Below are 17899 nucleotides of genomic sequence, written 5' to 3' on the forward strand. Positions count from 1 at the left end.
AGGCGCTGAGGGGAGGGAGGGGGTCGCTACTGTTCGAACAGCCAGGTCTTGAGTTGTTTCCTGAAGGAGAGATGGTCCTGGGTCAGCCGTAGGTGAGTGGGTAGAGAGTTCCAAGTCTTGGCCGCCAGGTAGGAGAAGGATCTTCCTCCGACGGTGGATTTGCGGACTCGTGGGATGGAGACAAGGGTGAGGCTGGCGGATCAGAGATGGCGGGTGGGTGTGTAGAATGTGAGGCGGCTGTTGAGGTACTTCGGTCCCGTGTCGTGGAGAGCCTTGTGTGCATGGGTGAGGAGTCTGAACATGATCCTCTTGTTGACGGGGAGCCAGTGCAGGTCTTTCAGATGGGCAGAGATGTGGCTGTGACGAGGGATGTCCAGGATGAGTCGTGCAGAAGCGTTCTGTATGCGCTGGAGTCTTTTCTGGAGTTTGGCTGTGGTTCCAGCATAGAGGGTGTTCCCGTAGTCCAGTCGGCTGGGGACGAGGGCCTGGGTGACCGTCTTCCTGGTTTCGCTGGGGATCCATCGGAAGATCTTTCGGAGCATGCGCAGGATGTTGAAGCAGGATGACGAGACGGTGTTGACTTGCTTGGTCATCGTGAGGGAGGAGTCCAGGATGAAGCCCAGGTTATGTGCGTGGTCCGTTGGTTTACGTGCGGTGTCCAGGGCAGGGGGCCACCAGGAGTCATCCCAGGCGGAGGGAGGTGGTCCGAGGATGAGGACTTCCGTCTTGTCTGAGTTCAGTTTCAGATGGCTGATCTTCATCCATTCTGCGACGTCTTTCATTCCTTCCTGGAGGTTGGCTTTGGCGGTGGTGGGGTCGTTGGTGAGGGAGAGGATCAGCTGGGTGTCGTCGGCGTAGGTGATGTTGTTGAGGTTGTGATGGCGTGTGATGGCAGCGAGAGGGCTCATGTAGACGTTGAAGAGGGTGGGGCTGAGTGAGGATCCTTGTGGAACGCCGCAGATGACTTCGGCGGCTGGAACGGGGGAGGCGGACTCTCTTGGTACTTCCGGTGAGGAACGAGATGATCCACTCCAGGGCCGCTTCTTGGATTCCGGTGTTGCTGAGGCGCTGTATCAGGGTGCAGTGGCATACTGTGTCGAATGCTGCTGAAAGGTCCAGGAGGATGAGGGCAGCAGTTTCCCTGTTGTCGAGCAGGGACCTGATGTCGTCGGTGGCTGCAATGAGGACGGTCTCGGTGCTGTGGTTTGCTCGGAAACTGGACTGAGAGGGTCTTCTCGATGACTTTGGCTGGAAAGGGGAGGAGCAAGATGGGGAGGAAGTTTTTTCAGGTCTGTGGGGTCCGCGGTGGGTTTCTTCAGGAGGGCGCTCAGCTCGGCATGTTTCCAGCTCTCCGGGAAGGTGGCGGATGCGAAGGAGCTGTTGATGATGTTCCGGAGTTGGGGTGCGATGATGGAGTCGGCTTTTTTGAAGATGTGGTGTGGGCAGGGGTCGGTAGGGGAGCCAGAGTGGATGGTGTTCATCAGGCGGTTGGTGTCTTCGGTGCTGACAGGGGTCCAGGTGCAGAGGGTGGTGGTGGGGGGCGTTGGTTCAGTGGTTGGGTGCGTGGTCTGTGCGCCGAAGCTGTTGTGTATGTCAGCGATCTTGAGGTGGAAGAACGAGGCGAGTAAAGTCGCAGAGCTCTTGCGAGGGTGTGATGTCGTTGTTGCAGGCGCTGGGGTTGGAGAGCTCTTTAACGATGCTGAAGAGCTCCTTGCTGTTGTGGGTGTTGTCCAGTCATTCTTTGAATGTTGTCTTCTTGGTGGTGCGGATCAGCTGGTGGTGTTTGCGGGTGGCGTTCTTGAGGGCGGTCATGTGTTCTGCTGTCTGGTCTTGGCGCCAGGCTTTCTCGAGGTTGCGGCAGGTTTTCTTGGAGTTTTTGAGGTCGTTGGTAAACCACGAGGTTTTCCTGCTGCCGGGTCTTCTGGGAGGATTCTTCAGAGGTGCGAGTTCGTCGGCGCAGTTGGTGAGCCATCGTGTGAGGTTGCGGGCTGCTTCGTTGGGGTCCGTCGTGTTGGTGGGAGGGTTCTGGCTGAGGGCGGTGGTGAGCTGGTCGGCGGTGATCTTGCTCCAGCTTCTGCGGGGAGCCTGTTGTGGGTGGTGGTGGGTCGTGGTTCTCCTGAAGTTGAAGTGGACGCAGCTGTGGTCTGTCCAGTTTAGTCCGGTTGAGTGGCTGAAGGAGATGTGCTTGCTGGAGGAGAAGATGGGGTCGCGCGTGTGGCCGGCATAGTGGGTGGGGGTGTTGCTTGAGTCCGAGGTTGGAGACGTTGTCCAGCAGGGCGGCGGTGTTGCAGTCCTTGTTGTTCTCTAGGTGGAAGTTGAGGTCCCCTAGGAGGATGTAGTCTGTGGAGGTGAGGGCGTGCGGACTGACGAAGTCTGCGATGGCTTCGCTGAATTGTGTGCGTGGTCCCGGGGGTCTGTAGATGAGGGTGCCTCTGAGGGTGGTCTTGGGGTCGGTATGAATCTGGAAGTGAAGGTGCTCGGCGGCGGTGAGGGTGTCGTTGGAGTTGGTCGTGATGCGGATGGTGTTTCTGTGGATGATGGCGATGCCTCCTCCGGTTTGGTTGACGCGGTCCCTCCGGGTGATCTTGTAGCCCTACGGGATGGCCATGGCGATGTCGGGGGCTGAGGAGGCGTTCATCCATGTTTCTGTGAGGAAGGCGACGTCTGGTGATGTTGTGTCGAGGAGGTTCCAGAGTTCGACGGCGTGCCTGTGGACGGAGCGAGTGTTGAGCAGGATGCACGTGAGGTGGTTGTTGCTGGAGCTCGGCTTGTCGGGTGTGGTGCAGTTTCGGCGGCAGGTGAATTTGCAGGCTTGGCAGGTAAAGGGTCCGTGGGTGTGTTTCGGGGTGGCTCGGTAGCAGGCGGGGTTCAGGCTGGTGTTGAGTGCGTGGAGGGTGGCGGCGTCGTAGGTTTGTCGGGTGCATTGGTATCGTTGAGGGCCAGGGGTCCTGGCGCTGTGCGCGGTCCAGGCGCGGATGGGCGCTGACGGGCTTGCCTTTGGCACGCCTTCGGCGCACAATTGGCGCGCCCGCTGCGCACGTTCGGTGCGCGTCCGCCGTGCGGCCCCCATATGAGGGGCTGAGGGAGGGAGGAGCAGCTGGGAGGCGGGAGCGGGGTGGCAAATCGGAACGGTGGGGGGGCGGGGCCGCTGGGTGCAGCAGCGGGAAGCAGAGGGCGAGGCGGGAAGCAGGGGGCACAGAAGGCAAGGGGGAACGAGAGCTAGAGCGATAAATAAGCAAGTTACAAAAGGCAAAGGGGAACGAGGGGAGAACGACGAAAAATAAAGCAAGTTACAAAAGGCAGAGGGGAATGAGGGAATACAAGCACAGGTATACAATGGAAAAAATGAAAGAATTACACACCACAGGTTACAGGTACAGCTCGCAGGATGGCTGGACATAGTGCAGCAGCACAGCACGGGGAGGACCACGCCATGGCTAGGGGGGGCGACCTACCTGGTGACAGGGTCAAAGGTCGCATTCTGTGTGTTCTGTGTGGGATTACATCTACCGACTTGGGAGATGTTAACATAGATCTTAAAGTAGATCCTCAGGATACCAGAAGGACTGGAGAGCCAATCAAGTCCTCAGGGCACCGTACTGGATGCCTCTGGGATTCTAGGGGCTCTCCTCCACGCTTACTATCAGTAGCATGCGATTCAATGACCCCAACCATATCAGTGACAGTCTTAACCATTATATCATCGCTTCCATTCACATTATCCCCCCCCATTCCCATTCCCAATGGTCGCGGTATTTGACTCAACTTGAAGATTTTTTTCCTTTTCCCTTTCCCATAGAATAAATAGTTGCATTTTTCCTTTCAACAGCATGCCTGAGATGTCCTTGTTACATAAGGAATTTGATTTAGTTTTTGCACAGGTCCTACCCACAAGTAATCGCCCTGACCTACGTTTTCTGCGTATGGAACCAGTCTCAATTATATTGATTATAATTAGGCTTTCCTGTTTTCAGTTTCTATTTTTGGTAAATTGTGATGGGGTTTTTTCAGTTTTTTCAAAACCTTAAAAAAACAGTGGCTATCAGTGGTTACACATTTTTGTGCCATTAAAAACAACAGAAAGAGTGTTTTTCCAGTGTTTATGGAATTTTTATTTAATTGTAATTATTGCTTGCTTTCTGCACAGATAGTGCATGTGTATAGATAGCATTTGCACAGGGTATATGAGGTCCAAATATATTTTTACTGCAGCAGAATGGACTACAAAGTCAATAGCATTCTTCATTAACTCTGAAGATTGTAAAGATGCTTTCAGCATACCATATAACTTGTGACAAGGATCTCTTACACTTCAGCTCAGGTTCCGATTTTGACAGACCGTCATACAACGTTTTCACATACGTAGCTGAATTACCGCAAATACAAACCATATCACTCCAATCTTTATTGAACTTGGTAGGAACTTTTTTCCCAGTGACACTGCGTTCCAAGTTTACCAAAAGTCTGGTGTCATGTTTTCACCACTATCTCAGCTGTTTGGTGACAACATTCTTTTCACATGTACCTGTCACTAGATCTTGCATTAAATGTTTCAAGCTTGGCAATTCATTTACAATCAGTACTGACTCATTAGAAAAGGGGGCTGATGTATCAAAGGATTTCACCCATCCTTATCTGTGGGTAAATGTGATGGTACATATTAAGAAAGATTCTTATGAAACCAGCCATTTTACCTATCAGTGAAATAAAATGTATCCAAAATATCAAATATGATTTTGATATTTCCCGATTCTCTACAGTTTATAAAATAACTAAATTAAATCTAAAACATGTTTCTAAACATTGCCGCTTTAGACCAAAGACCACAAAACTGAAAAAAGCAGAAGGAAGAAGAGACAATATTTTAGTGACATCCCTAAACAACAAAACTCAAGCAAAATAATCTTAGCCCAGTTTTTCTTGATGCTTTGTTGTATAACAAAGTTACTTTGTATTGGCCCCTTCAGGAAGAAATAAAAATGTCTCTTTCACTCATCTTTTCCTTTCTTTCAATGGCACTTAGTTTGTGGTTGCAAAGGTGTTTTATCAGTGTTTACATGTTTACACCGGTGATGGCTTTTTTCCTTTCAGCGGGGTTTTATCAGTTATTATAGGTGTAAACCTAAAGACTTATTCTTATATATTTATTGTAGGCTTAAATAGAGTCTCTTTATTATCAAGATCAAACAGCGCTCTCTACAACAGCTGGAGCCGAAACTGTCCTTTCTCTACTAAAAATAAAGAATCAAAGGACAAAGGGACAAAGGGACACAGTGTTACACCTTAAATAACCATAAATAACAAATAACCATAAATAACAGGATAAAGCAGTCCAGAGTCATAAAAAACGCAGGTCAGAGGAACCGGAGTCAGAATGCGCTAAGATAACCCGCGTACAGGCATCTTTTCTTTTTCCGTCGTTGCTCCTGGTGTCCCCACAATGCACATGATGCGCTAACTGCTACTGACTTTATCTGCCTTGGTTACAACTGGTCACAACTGGTCACAACTATTGCAGGGTTAGCATAGGGAGGGAAAGCATTCAGCAACTTTGGCCACAGCGAGAAGACAGGCTATGTCCCCTCAAGTCAGCCTCCCCAGGGCATCTTCCAATGCGTCTCCCCCGTTCTTGTGAAAATTGCCCGGCGGCGCACCTGGTAGCACAGATACAGGCCCAGTCAGTTCCGCCTTCGAAGCTCCCAATATTATGCCACCCGCAGACTCTATGTATGTCAATAGCCCATCAGACTTCCAGGACAGACTCCGGGGGGCCCCGCACATAGGAGGGGAAAGATAGATGTAAAAGGAAGCAGAGAACCGTATTTCCGTTCTCTGTGCTCTCCAGTGCAGGTCTCTCTCCAAGGCTCCCATGTGCACTGTTTGTGTCTGTGCAAACTCGTAGAAACTCATAGGGAAAACAACCAGCTAGGGAGAGGGACGGGGTGAGGGCGGAGGCGGTGGCGCAAGAGAACATCACCACACCGGAATTACTCTGCTCCTCTGCTCCTCTTGTGCACCGCTCCACTTCCTGCTTCTCGCTTCCCCTCACCTCCCTCAAACTGCCTGGCTCTGTTCCCAGCTCTGGCAAAATCACCATATGCCGGCTTCGTGCCACCAGCTTCGTCTCCGGCACCCCCTCAGGGACCGGCTGCAGTCTCTGCAACTCTGCAGTCTCAGAGCCCGGTGGCAGTCTCAATTGCAGTTTCGATTGCAGTCTCGGCGGGCCCTTCCTCCAGGTGCGTGGTGCGTCTAAAACGGCGAACAGCAAATCTCATTGAGCCAAAGTTAGAGGTTGCAGGCTAAGGGCTAAAAGCTCCAATCCGGCACTGACACAGCTGAGTACTCCACTGCGGTCCTCCGCACTGCACAGTCTCACCACCAGCCTCTGCCTCACCGCCTCCTAGCTATGGGCCCGCTCTTCACCCGCATTGACGGCATGTGATTGTGCTTAACCGTAAGGTAATTGCCGTGGTATTTGCAGTGGCAACGCCTCTTACTAGTTAGAGCTGAAAAGAAAGAGACAAGCACTTCTGCCCTAGACGTTGTAGAACCCATGCAAATCGGTAGTGTAAGAGGCCCCTTTTCAAAAGATGAGAAAGATCGTTGATGAAGGTAAAATCTTTGTTTATATTATGGCAAACCCGGGCATTTTGCTTGTGAGTGTTCTAACAAACCTAGGCCATCTAAAAAGGGTATTGCAGCACTGATAGGCAAAGATACCCCTGTGGAGCAAATGGAAAACTAGTCAGCTCGATAAAATCCGAGACTGCCTTATCAAGCTTTTACATGCACAGGGTCTCACTTCATCTAGCAAACATCATGACTCCCACTCCCATTCCGCGTCATCTCACTCACATTGTAACACTAGTTTTTTCCCCACAAGCATGGAAGGTTCTGCCCATATTACTCCATTCTGGGGCCACCAGTAACTTTTTGGATCTAAGGCTTGCCAAACATTGGGTATACTGCTTGTATGCAAATATCAGCCAGAACCAGTAAGGGCTGTTGATGGCTCCGAATTATCCTCTGGGGTAATTGTTCATCAAACTGGAACCTTACAGATGGTATGCGCAAATATGCATTCAGAAGAAATTTGCTTTGATCTTATTAACACCTCAGTGTTTGGCGCCATTTTAGGAATATACAAAATCAAAAGGGAGAGGTAGGGAAAATTAGTACAGGGGTACGTCCCTTCCCCAAATTGTGGAAAAGTAAATTTTGCCATGTTCTGTGTCCCTACGCCTCATCCATCATATGTTATGTGTGCATGACCAATATGCATATGTTATTCCCCATGTCCGATTAATGACGCAATTATAGTTGTGTCCACCTCTGGTATGTCATTTTCCAGTCCTCGTGAATACTACGAATATCAGGCCTATGTAAAGTAATGTTGCCACGTTTCCCAGTGTGCACGTTATTCCATTATAAAGTCCCCGTTTCCAGGCCTCAAAAGGGCCCGGACCACGGATTCAGCTCCTGTCTCCTGAAAGCCTCGCTGAGGAGCGATACAGCCCCCACCTGTATCCTCGACCCTTCACTTACTTCCTGCCTCGCAGTGCCCGGTGCAGCTTGGCTCTGCCTCTGAGTCTGCCAAAAGTATGTTATAGTTCCAGTTATCAGTTCAGTCCTCCTCTTCTGCATTCCTAAGCTACTGAACTGCATCAATAGTTTCCGTCATTGTCTAGCCTACTCGGCTCCACGTTAGAGAAATACTGTATTAATGGTCATTTAATATTCTTCATCACGCACTACATGTAGAATAATGCATGGTCCAGTCTTAGAATCAAGTTAGCTTTTCCCCTCATGACTTCTAGTTTATATCAACATGTTCCCTAAACATCAGATACCAGATAGGGTTTAGGTACATGTCGCTCCGACCCTCCAGACTTTAGTCTCTGCTCCTAGCACAGAGTTCGTAGCCCCCAGCTTCTCCTAGTAACACGTCGTTGCCAGCTTTCGCGCACCATTAGGTTAGAGGTCCCGGCTCCTTAGGTAGCCCCCTCCAAAGTTTCCGCCCATTCATGACATATTCTGTTACGTTTGCATCACATGTCTATGTATACGCCCAGTTACACCTACTTTTACTGTTATCTCTCGCGACTGCTACGCGTCACGCCTTCTGCTCCACCCACTGCTACGCCTACTGCAATGTAATGCTATGTGTTTGCACTATGTATATATGCCTGTGTTTTGTTATTGAATGTTAGCGCGCTCATCCCAGACCTAGCCCCAGCAGCTGCTGGGCCTCTTTTCCCCTGTTGGGCCCCAGTTGTCCTGCTGGGCCCTGTCATTCTGTTCCTATGCAGGTTGTCCTGATCCTGTCCTTATGCTGTAATAAACCTGCAGAAACTTCTACTACCTCGAATCTTGACTCTTATTTATTGAGCTATCTGTTATGTTATAAGTCTAGTCAAAAATAGGGTATTATTTATTTATTTACCACATAATGGCGCCCGAACAGGGACTTGCCTTTTCCCCATGCGTCGGTGAAGCCACGCCGACCCCCTGACCCTCTGCAGTCGTGACGGAACCATACCGTGCACTGGCAGATATTTCTGCTCCAAGTATCCCTCAGGCCCACGGAGGAGACGGAGGAGGCGGTCCAGCATCCAAACGAGACGGTGGAGGAACGCGGCGAGTCCCGACCAGAGCCCAAGCCGAGAGTCCAAGGTCCGAGGTATCCGGAGGCCCACCCGTAACTGAAGTTCGAAGTCCGAAGTTCGTCGTCCGTCGTCCAGTCCCGTTCGAGGCCTTCCGTTCCGTGCTGCCCGGTGAGTACCATTGCTGGGGTAGTATCTAGACAGGACCAATTTAAATTGACTCCTGGTCCGTGGGTTGGTGGTGCCCAGACTCACAAACGAAGTGTTCACCTAGGTGGATACGGGTCCTGATGTGTCCCTTTATGGGACCGGTATGTTCCGTACTGTTACAGCAGTGCATCCAGTAATTCTAGTCTGTTCCGTTCTCGAGAAAATTCTGTTCTGTTTCTGTTTTCAGTATTCCAGGTAATATTCTGTTCGAACTGTTATTTATAATGTTCTTCATGTAATTTACTGTTGTGGTATGAGTGCGATGTGATTTCGTGTTTTTATTGTGTATTGTATTGTGTCCAGATTACAGTTCAGTCATGCCTATATTTTCCAAGTTACGTCAGTTGAAAACTAGAAAGGGTCTGTTAGAGGAAGCAGTTCCTGTCCCGCCTAGGGACAGTCCAGGTCATTTTATGTATCAGAAACATGGCATAAGCGCCATATTGTATCTAGATTTATGGGTAGAGTATACCAGACAGTTAGAAGAAAAGTATAGATGGCCCGTATCGGGTACATGGGATGCCGAATGTATCATGCGAGTAGAAGAAGCATTATGGAAAAAGAAAGCCAGACAGTCACAGAAAGATGCCATCGAGTTATGGCGTAAAGAGGCGCATAGAAGAACGGAAAAGGAAGTCAGAAAGTCAGAGTTAAGTAGAGAATCCCAGGAACGAGCTCAAGAAAGAGAATTAATCGAGATAGGTGAACAAGTCAAAGCCGAACAGTCAGACAGACAGAGGCATGCCCTCATTAAGGGTATGTATCCTCTCCTTGCCGAAGGTTTGCCAAAAGCGACCCCAGAGGCATCCAGTAATTTCCCGCCACCATTAGTTCCGACCAAGCTACGTCACAAACCGACCGCAGCTGATATTTTTATTTCGTCCTATCTGGACGACACAGTCCCCGAATATGCAAATCCTGTTCGCGCTCCGCCAGTCCCTGCAAATCAGGCACTTCCCGCTCCTCCAGACACCGGAGTACCTGTTACGGTACCCCCGGTCCAGCCTACAGTTCCATTTCCCACTCTGCCAGGACGTAGAGCCTCAGTAGACGACTCCAGTTTAGGGGCCGCAGGAGGAGCTACTCCTCAAACCCCGCCGCCACACAAGCGTTTATCAGCACTCGAATTACATGCTCAAGCATCACAGCGTACTCCTAAAAGTAATAAGTCTGTCACAGAAATCAGACAAGCCCTTAATGAATGTGTCTATGATCCAGTCCCAGGCGAATATACTATGGTTCTATATTCCTTACGTGTAAGGAGAGTGACCGAGTATCTAGTCACCTTACCGAATATGAAAGAAGATCTAGACAGAATATATCGTTTCATCCGTACAGGGGATGATCCAGAAAGTATTGGCGAGATTATGTCTCAAAGGAAAGCCGAGATTCAGCTCATGATATTAAAGTTCCTGATCAATTGTCTAATAAGAGAACAAGATTACCCGTCTAAAGATCCCGCCGAAATGAGAATCCTGACAAGGTGGAGTGATAATATAGCCGAGGGTAAGCACAAGACCGTCAGTGCCATGGAGAGTATGTACAAGAAAATTCGTAAAGAAATAATAAGGTTACACGACCAGCGTAAAGCAGCACAAGTAAGTGAGAAAGAAAGTATCTCTGATCCTGAAGAGGAAGACGAGAATCCCGCCAGAATAGCATATGTAGGAAAATCTAGATTTCCAGATCGCCATTTACGTCTAGAACCCAAGTCTATTTTTCATCCAGCACCAGAACAAGGTTCTCTAGAACAAGTATTTCAAGCTACCGATCACATTCTGAAATCACGAGTCGGTTACAGTGAATTAAGTATCATGCATGAACAAGAACTAGCCCGATCAGCAGTCCGATGGATTACTGATTCTACCACTTTTCCAGACGAAATAGTGGCACAAATGTTTCTGAAACTGCCCCCAGCCGAGCAACGACTGGTGGGTATGTATATGATCCAGCACCTCATTACTCTGTATGAGGGTCAACATTCTGATCCAGGCCCGTTACACGATGTCCTGAACGAGTTACTCCAGTATAGATGGAGAGGTCTAGGTACCGATTTAATTAGTGTCATTCTAGAACAGCGCCACAAATATAGAACGTTTTTGAACCCGCATTTTGTTCATGTCTCACCCCCAGAAAATAAGCCATTCTACATAGACAGACAGAATCCGTTACGAGAAGTCCACCCAGTCCAAGGGGCGGGTGGCGTAATGCAACGAGTGTTTGTATACACTCCAATTTCAAAGATGGAACTTCTTGAAATGAAGAAATTAATTCCCTGTCATGACAAAGATCCAGCAGGGTTCCATAGAGAATTAAAAGACATGCTCCGTATGGGGGAATACACTTACCCCGATATCATTAAAATGTTAAAGGTCCTGTTACCCGCAGGGGTGTATGAAAAGTTAAAGGAAAAAGAATGGGAGGTGGGAGAGAAAAAGATCGATTGGACAGCTCTAGAAGCTGAAGACAAGGCACGAGTACCAGGTACCGGTCTTGGAGATAAATGTAAAGAATTACCAGAATTATTGATTCAAGTTTTACCCAGATTATTGACAACTAGGAAAGAAGACTGGGATGCAATCTCAGCCTGTAAACAGAAACAAGATGAAGATATTAGTGATTTTTATTCAAGGTTTGAGAAATGTTTCAGTATTAACAGTGGTCTCAAGACAAGTAGTGAGTCATACCCTCATCTTTTCGTTACCAAATTAGTCGAGAATTCAAGTCCACAAATTAAAAATCGAGTTTTGAAAGTCGAAAGCACCTGGCAAGCAAACACTCCGTCCCAGATGCTCCAGATGCTCCAGTACCACCAGAATAGAATCAGAGAAGAGCAAGAGCACGAAAGAAAACGTATGAAAGACACGAAAACGAAAGTGCTAGTTGCACAATCTGTTCCTCAAGACAGTCAGAAGAGGGGTCCGAATCAAGCCAGTCATCCTGCAGCTCCCGTTAAAGGGAACTGCAATTATTGTAAACAGCCAGGTCATTTTATAAACGAGTGTGCAGTTCTGAAACATAACATAGCTACTGGTAAGACTAAAGAAAGACCACGTCCGCCTAGACAAGAACAAGTTTCACAGATTCCTCAGCCACAGAATGCACAACAGACAGTTTCCGCACCGCAGCCTATAGCTGCAACACAGCACGTTACATCGCAGATGTACCAGTATGCGCAGTCTGAGTATCCAGAGTACCAGTCATATTCATGAAACAGCCTAGAGAGGGAGGTAGGCTTGCCTCTCATCGAGATACCTGTAGACCAAGAAGGTCCCTATGTTCACAGTCAAGTATTAGGGAAAGACAGAAAGTTTTTGATCGATACAGGGACAAGTAGGACCACAATTAGTCATGCCGAAGTTCCAGGGGCTCCGCTCTCAGGCTCAAGAAATGTTTCCCTTGGATTTTCAGGAAAACCAATAGTTAATGAAATATCAAAGCCAGTCACTCTAGAAGTAGGTCCATTGTCCCGTACTACTGATCTGTTACTTACTAAGTCATGTCCAGAAAATCTGTTAGGCATTAAGACACTGAAAGAATTAGGTGCAGTTATTTGCTGTTCCCCAGAGGGAATACGTCTGTTCCTACGTGACTTTAAGGGTCACTATGTATTACGAGATTTTGATTCAAGATTGTCTAATGTTCCGCAGCATTTATGGGCGCAAGGTCCGACTGATGTAGGTTACATGCAAATCACACCCCATCGTGTGACTCTCAAACCAGGTGTAGTGTTACCCCGAATCAGACAGTACAGATTGCCACCTGAGGCTGTAGCAGCCTTATCCAAAATTATTGACGAGCTCATGGCTCAAGGAGTAGTTGTAGAAACTGACTCCAATGTATGTAATTCTCCGATCATTCCAGTCATGAAACGTACTGATCCGAATGCACCCCCAGTATATCGATTAGTGATTGATTTACGAGAGCTTAATAAATGTATTATTCCTCAGTACCCAGTTGTCCCAAACATCTCTTCCCTGTTAACAGCCATTGATTCCGAAGCCATGTTTTTCACTGTCATAGACCTCAAGAATGCATTTTTTAGTGTTCCAATTCATCCAGACAGCCAGTTTCTTTTCGGATTTTGTTTAAATGGAAGGAGCTATATGTTCACACGCGCTCCTCAGGGTTTCACAGAAAGTCCTAGTATTTACAGTCAGGCACTCAAGAGACAACTAGACAACATTCACATGCCAACTGACACTGCCCTGCTCCAGTATGTCGATGATCTACTGATCACAGCCCGTTCTGAACGTGACTGCGAGCGAGCATCCCTTACAGTTCTGTATTTTCTAGCCGAGATGGGGCACAAGGTGTCACCTTCGAAGCTTCAATTCTGTGTCCAGCAAGTGGTATACTTAGGACACTTGCTGTCCAAGAGGGGTAGGCAGTTGACACCCGACCGTATCCAGTTAATAGCGAGTCTTCCCCAGCCCAGAACCCAGAAGGAGGTACGTGCCTTTATCGGCCTTACTTCTTATTGTAGACAATGGATTCCCCAGTATGCATTTCTAGCCAAGCCACTGATACAGTTAACGACACAGGAGGCAGCCGTATCGACTGTCCTCCCTTGGACATCTGAACATACACTTAGTTTCAATGAGTTAAAGAAAGCCCTATGTCAAGCTCCAGTTCTAGCCACACCGAACTATAGTAAGCCTTTCACACTTTTTGTTACTGAACGCGAAGGTACAGCATTGTCTGTTCTCACACAAGATCAAGCAGGACAATACAAGCCCTGTGCTTATTTTTCGAGCACATTAGATCCAGTCGCCCAGGCGTTGCCTGCGTGCCTCAAGTCAGTTGCAGCCACAGCACTAGCTATCAGACAAAGTGATTCCATAGTTTTAGGACATTCCCTGACCGTACAAGTTCCACATTCAGTAGAAGTTCTTTTAAACCGAACACAAACACAGCACTTGACAATTGCACGTTTAACAGGTTATGAATTGACACTGTTCCAGCCACACATAGAAATTAGACGCTGCAACGTTCTGAATCCTGCTACACTGTTACCATCAGTTAATTCAAATCCAGACCCACATGATTGTGTGGAAGTAGTTAACATTACGACAAAGCCAAGACAAGACCTGACAGACATTCCGTTACCAGATCCTGACCTGACACTTTATGTGGATGGTTCATGTATGAGAACTAGTACAGGAGAACTAGTCGCCGCGTATGCAGTGACTACTGACACTGAAGTTATTGAAACACACCGTATTGACACCCTGTCCGCTCAAGCAGCAGAGCTAGTCGCTCTGACACAAGCCTGTATACATGCCAAGAACCTGAAGGTTAATGTTTACACAGATTCACGTTACGCATTCGGAGTTGTACACGACTTCGGAGTGCTCTGGCAGGAGAGAGGTTTCATGACTTCTCATGGAACCAAGATTCAGCATGGTCTCCTTATTCAAGCCCTGTTAGATGCCATACATTTACCGACATCTATTGCTATCATGAAGTGTAAAGCACATACGAAAGTTACTGACATTATTTCCCAAGGTAATGATCTAGCAGACCGCACAGCCAAGCTTACAGCACAGACTCCAGACATTCCAGTTAATCTGACACATACTCCAGATCCGATTACATGCATGACAGTTAAGGACCCTACACAAGATGTCATAGATATCCAGTTACATGCTACTCCCGATGAAATCAAGAAATGGTCTGAACAAGGAGGGGTCCAGACAGATCAAGGATGGTTAACGAAGGGTAGAGCCACATGGTTTCTCCCCGATTCTATGGTTCAAGTCATTATCAATACCGCACATAGTCCAGCACATTTAGGAGAAAAAGCTATGTTAGACAGTATCCAGAACATTTGGTTCAACAAGCATTTACGAGCTGCAGCCAAGCAGAAAGTCCGTACCTGTATGATATGTTGTCAGTTTAATCCAGGTAAAAGTGTCCCGGTGGAACAAGGTGGTTTCCAGCCCCCTGACCACCCTTTTGAGGTCCTCCAGATGGATTATATTCAAATGGAGCGATGTCGAGGTTTCAAGTATGTCCTTGTAGTTGTATGCGCTTTGTCCAGGTGGACAGAAGCATATCCAGTCCCAGATTACACAGCCGCGACCACTGCCAAGCAGTTGGTTCGTGAATTTTTCCCTAGATACGGACTCCCTAGAGTCGTATATTCTGATAACGGTCAGCCATTCTCCTCAGAGTTAATGAAGCACGTTTCCCTTTTGTTAGGGTACCAGTGGAAGTTCCATTGTGTACGCCATCCTGAAGCAGCTGGTCTCGTAGAGAGACATAATCAGACTCTGAAAATCCGTATTGCAAAAGTCTGTAAAGACAAAGGTGTGGACTGGTTAATAGCTCTGCCAGTCGCTTTATTTTATATGCGCATGGTCGCACATTCCAGATCAGGTCTGTCCCCGTATGAGGTCGTATTCGGCCGCCCCCCTAACATGTGGGGTACTCCTAGACCCCGAAGTATTACCGATGTTTCATGTAATATGCTGACAGATTACCTAGCTTCCTTGATGTCTGCCCTCAACTCATGTCGTTCACAGGTTGCCGCCGCATTTCCAGACAATACCGAGGTGGCACCGCACGAGATCGTTCCAGGCTCCCTTGTGATGATCAGAAATTTCGACAGATCAAGTCCGCTGGAACCACGTTGGAAGGAGCCACGTCAGGTCCTCTTGACCACCCGAACTGCCGTCAAGTTGGAAGGCAGGAAGGGGTGGGTCCACCTCTCTCATGTAAAACTTTTCAATCCATTGAAATCAGTCTCCAAGAACATTTCCAAGGATTGCCAGGATTCGAAAGGTTGCCAGAACATTGTTTTAAAGGACTGTCCCGCACAAGACATTATTACAACCCCTCCCTTGTTAGAGAAAACTCCACAGCAGGAGTATAAGCTCAAATTAAGGTCTAGTAAAATAAGTCAGTCAGTTTGATTGTATAAGTCCTCCCCTAGGTGAAACGGTTAGACTGTTTCTGACATGTATAAAATAGACCCCCATAGTGAGAGAGTCAGTCGAAGTTCACTTCAATGTATCGTTTTTCTGAGTTTCATATTATTTCTCAGCATAATGATTTCCTGCACTAGTTACGCACTTTTCCTGTGTTTTCCAGTTCCTCATGTAAATATGTCTGCTAATGCTACAGTAGAGCACACGTTTAGTGATCTGCCTCCTCACGAATATTCTTACCGCCTCGCTATGCGCAACAACACATTTATCCGTATGTTACATTATTCACACCAGACCAGCAATGCCACTAATTGTTGGGTATGTGGTCGACTCCCCCCTTTTCAGACACCGAAGGGAGTTCTGCCACTCTTTCCTTATCCATTCTCACACAATGGTTCGTGTGGAGCATGGTCCACGTTAACGTCATCCTCAACAGATATGTCTTTTCTTAACAGTACATGTTTTCCAGACAAGCAAGGTCTCCCCCACAGAACAGGTTTAGATCTAGAAAATGAAGTTTATAATTTAGGTAATTATTCGTCGAATTTCATGGTCCTGAATGTTCAGTCTGATACTACTCCAGACTTACCTGCTATTTCAGTACTACCTGTCAAAGGCGAATTATGTGTCCGTAATTATGGTTCCGTACATGTAGGTCATAGTGAATGTACTACTGTTATCCAGTATAGTGACAGTGGGAAATCTGTTTTCAAAGCTTCACGTCATTCTTATTTTATTTGTGGTCAAACTGCATATGTCCGTCTGCCCCTCGATTGGGAGGGAACTTGTTACATTGCTTTCCTACTGCCACCTGTTTTTCTAGCCCCATCTGATTATCACAGAAACACACATCTAGTACACATTAGACATAGAAGGGAGTCCCCAATTGTCGATTATACTGAAACTACTCTAGAACAGTATACAGATTTCAATAAAGGTTTCTTCTTCTTTGTAGGACCTGTCCAGAATAGTAAACTGATCCGTAGGTTAACAAGAACCCTTGAAGCTGTAGTTAATGAGACTGCCTCTGCTCTAGGTAACTTAACCGAAGAACAATCTGCTATGAGATTTGTTGTTTTGCAAAATCGTCTCGTCCTTGACGTCATACTGGCCGATAGGGGCGGGGCCTGTAGAGTCATCGGATCTAGTTGCTGCATTTTCATTCCAAATAACGCGCCGTCTGTCTATTCAGCTATAACCAGACTCCATAAAATTGCCCATCTGTTACACCAAGATCCAGGCACCTGGACATGGTCCGGTTGGTTCTGGAATATAATTTCCGCATGGGGATGGAAAGTCCTGTCCTTTCTAGGTATTGCAGTAGCGATCATATTTAGCTGCTGCCTCTGTATACAATGTGGCCCTGCGATTTGCAGCATGTGTGCTACCTCTTGTATTCCTAGTCCCAAGCCCCGTTCCAAATCCCGTTCCAAGACAATTCGAGACGAGCAAATGGTACTGTATGAAATGATAGATGGTATCATGAAAATTGATGTTTCCTGATGGAAACGTAGTGACAAGGAGGGAATGTGGAAAAGTAAATTTTGCCATGTTCTGTGTCCCTACGCCTCATCCATCATATGTTATGTGTGCATGACCAATATGCATATGTTATTCCCCATGTCCGATTAATGACGCAATTATAGTTGTGTCCACCTCTGGTATGTCATTTTCCAGTCCTCGTGAATACTACGAATATCAGGCCTATGTAAAGTAATGTTGCCACGTTTCCCAGTGTGCACGTTATTCCATTATAAAGTCCCCGTTTCCAGGCCTCAAAAGGGCCCGGACCACGGATTCAGCTCCTGTCTCCTGAAAGCCTCGCTGAGGAGCGATACAGCCCCCACCTGTATCCTCGACCCTTCACTTACTTCCTGCCTCGCAGTGCCCGGTGCAGCTTGGCTCTGCCTCTGAGTCTGCCAAAAGTATGTTATAGTTCCAGTTATCAGTTCAGTCCTCCTCTTCTGCATTCCTAAGCTACTGAACTGCATCAATAGTTTCCGTCATTGTCTAGCCTACTCGGCTCCACGTTAGAGAAATACTGTATTAATGGTCATTTAATATTCTTCATCACGCACTACATGTAGAATAATGCATGGTCCAGTCTTAGAATCAAGTTAGCTTTTCCCCTCATGACTTCTAGTTTATATCAAC

This window comes from Lissotriton helveticus, chromosome 3_1 (assembly GCF_964261635.1).
Source record: "Lissotriton helveticus chromosome 3_1, aLisHel1.1, whole genome shotgun sequence".
NCBI lineage: Eukaryota > Metazoa > Chordata > Amphibia > Caudata > Salamandridae > Lissotriton > Lissotriton helveticus.